The sequence below is a fragment of the Bidens hawaiensis genome, unplaced genomic scaffold (genome assembly GCF_021521415.1).
Source record: "Bidens hawaiensis isolate Kalapana, Puna unplaced genomic scaffold, B.hawaiensis_p1.1 tig00005359_1, whole genome shotgun sequence".
Classification (NCBI taxonomy): domain Eukaryota; kingdom Viridiplantae; phylum Streptophyta; class Magnoliopsida; order Asterales; family Asteraceae; genus Bidens; species Bidens hawaiensis.
The window spans coordinates 973184-976227 of record NW_027491341.1 but is presented as its reverse complement, the minus strand read 5'-3'; positions in this window follow the sequence as shown (position 1 = coordinate 976227).

The following is a 3044-nucleotide window of genomic DNA, read 5'->3' as shown; positions in this document are numbered from 1 at the left end:
GGAGTCTTCGCTGAGCAAGGCTTTTGTCCTTCACGGCGATGAGGATGTTCAACCACCTCTTTTTGACATTGGGGCGGTTGTTGGCGGTAATTTTTTTGAGTTTGGTGGTGGCAGAAGTGGTGGTGTCGTTGGTGTAACGGGGAATGTAGTATGAACCCCACGACTCTATCAAGGCCAATCAGGCTTGTCAGGCTAAGTGTAAGATTACCAGCGGTGCCAATTTTGAGGATCCTGCTGTTTGTTCTGTTTTTCAGGAGCATGTTTTCCCACCTGGGGAACGCATTGCTCACAAGTTCCAACCTCACGACTTTTTGGCGTCTAATGCCATTTTTTATCATGCCTGAGGATTTTCCAGTGTGGCAGAGCTCATTCGTGATAATCGGGTTCTCCATGCTGAAAAGATTTAGGCTTCTTCCTTGATGAGGGAAGTGGAACTTGCCGTGAAGAGTGGCGAGGATGCCGCTCGAAAGGCGGGCCGTGAGGCAGCAGAGAACCGTCAAGCTTTGGCTGTTGTTGAAGGAAGGTTGTCCAAGGTTGAGGAAAACTTGGCGAAGTCTATCCGTGAACGCACTGAGCGCTAGAAAGAGTTTCAGGCTGCGTGCAAGAAACCTAACCAAGATGTTGCTGATGCGTGCAACCGATCTCTTGCTGCAAAGGAAGCCGCCGCTAAGCATAAGCGAGAAAATTACAGTCTTCACAAGCGGGTTGAAGAACTAGAGGCTGAAGTAGCGTTAAAAAAGGCGGACACGAGGAAGTTGGCCGATGCGATCGTCACAAGTGAGCAGACTATTGAGTCTCTGACTGCTCAGTTTGCGGCCGCTACCAATGACCGCGATTGTCTGCTAAAGCAGGCTATCTGCAAGGGTATGTCTTTTTCCATTGTGTATTATATTTGTCCTTTTATTTGTTATTAATACGTGTATTTTTTTAGGTTGCCCATCGCATTATAACGGATGACGATATGACCAGGAGCGTTGGGCGCCTTGTGATGGTTGCGCAGCAACTGGGGCACAAGGCTGGGATCCAGGAGGCGGTGACGCACTTGCGAGACCAACTTTCTCCTGACGACTATGTGCTTCATGACATCGACGTGGAAGCAGAGGATCAAGCTGCTGAGGCTGAATATGTCACGCTTTCGTTTCCCATCTTTTCCGTCAATGCCCAATACTCCAAGTAAGAGAATGTCATGAAGCTGTTGGGGGAGTTATTGGAGCCATCATAGGCGGGTCTTTCTTCTACGTTTGGCGATGATGTTGCATCGCCACAGAATCCAGCGGCAGAGAATTTAGAAGATATTGTTGAATATGAAGCTTCTCCCGGTGTGGATTAAGTTTTTTTGTATATCAGTCTAGTATAGTTGTAGTCTAGGCGTTTTGTACGTCACATATCGGATGTTGGTATCTGTTCTTGTAAATATTTCTTTTGTATTAATGGAAGGTGACTTTCTTAAATTGTGTTCCATTATGAATTTGTTTTTGTCTTTCCATGTTTCCAAAATTTTCTAAATGCATGGTATCTCTTTCATTAATTAAACATGGCCTTTGGCTCGCTTTTACAAGGTACTAAAATTGATTTACATGTAACACTTTCGCAGTTGCGCCGCGTTCCATGTTCTTGGGACTGGTGTGCCATCGAGTTTAATCAGCGCATATGCGCCTTTGCCCAGGACCCTTTCTGTCTGATAAGGTCCTTACCAAGTTGGCGACAATTTACCTTGTGCATGCGCTCTTGATGCCTCGTTGTTGCGAAGGACGTAATCTCCTGCGTTGAACTCGCAGATTTGAACTTTTGCATCATAATACTTCTGAAGTTGGCATTTATAGATTGCTCACGCATTTCGGCCAACTCTCTCCTTTCTTCCATAAGCATCAAGTCCAAGCGCCTTTGACATTCATTATTCTCTCTTGGTAACAAACTCTTGACGATGGTAGGCTAATTTCTTCCAGGACCATCGCTTCCGTTCCATAGGTCAGGCTGAAGGTTGTTTCTGCGTTGCTTGTGTTCTTTTGGGTGTGGATGGCCCAAAGTACGAACGTGACTTGATCTATCCATCCTGACCTATATCCATCCAGCCTTCGTTTTATCCAGTCAACGATGTTGCGGCTAGCGTGTTCTACTTCTCCATTCCCTTGTGGGTGTGTGACAGAAGTGAACGTTTGGCTTATGTTTAATTCTGAAAGCCAAGCTCTGATGTTTTGATCCGCGAATCGTGTTCCGTTATCGCTGAGTATTCTCATTAGCAACCCGAAACAGTAGATGATTAATTCTCGGATTAACTTTTTGATGCTGGTGGCATTAATTGTGGCTATAGGCTTTGCCTTAATCCACTTGGCGAAGTAGTCCATGGCGACTATTAAACGTTTTACCCTTCCTAGAGCTTCGGAAAATGGACCAGTTAATTCAATCGCCCATTTTTTAAATGGCCATACGGACGCTAGTGGTATCATCATGTTTTTTGGCCGAAGGGTGTTTGGTGCATGTTGCTGGCATGTGCTACATTTGTGCATCTGCTTTTCCGTATCCATGTGCATGCGAGGCCAATAGTATCCTGCATTCATAATCTTTGGAACCACTATTCTTGGGCCCGCATGAATCCCACAAATACCTTCATGTATTTCTCTCAACAAGTAATTTGCATCTTGTGGGTCTGCGCATCGGAGGAGTGGTCCCAGGTAAGATCGCCTATAAAAAATTCCATCTTTTAACTGATAATTCAGTGCATTGTGGCGTATCTTCCTAGCCTCTTCCTTGTTATCTGGTAAGGTGCCCGATGACAAAAAGTTGATGATCATTGTCATCCAATTGGTTGTGCTTGTGAAAATTACGCAAACTTCTCTGGCGGCAACAAAGAGATTTTCCAGGACCTCTACTCGGATATCTTTTGCCAGATGGTCAAAACTAACCGATTCTAATTTGCTAAGCGCATCTACTTGTTTGTTTTTGCTTCTTTTTATATGTTTCACTTTGCAATTTGTGAAGTTCAGCATCGGAGCCTTAGCTTGCGCCAAGTAAGAAGCCATCTTGTCATCCTTTGTTTAGTATGT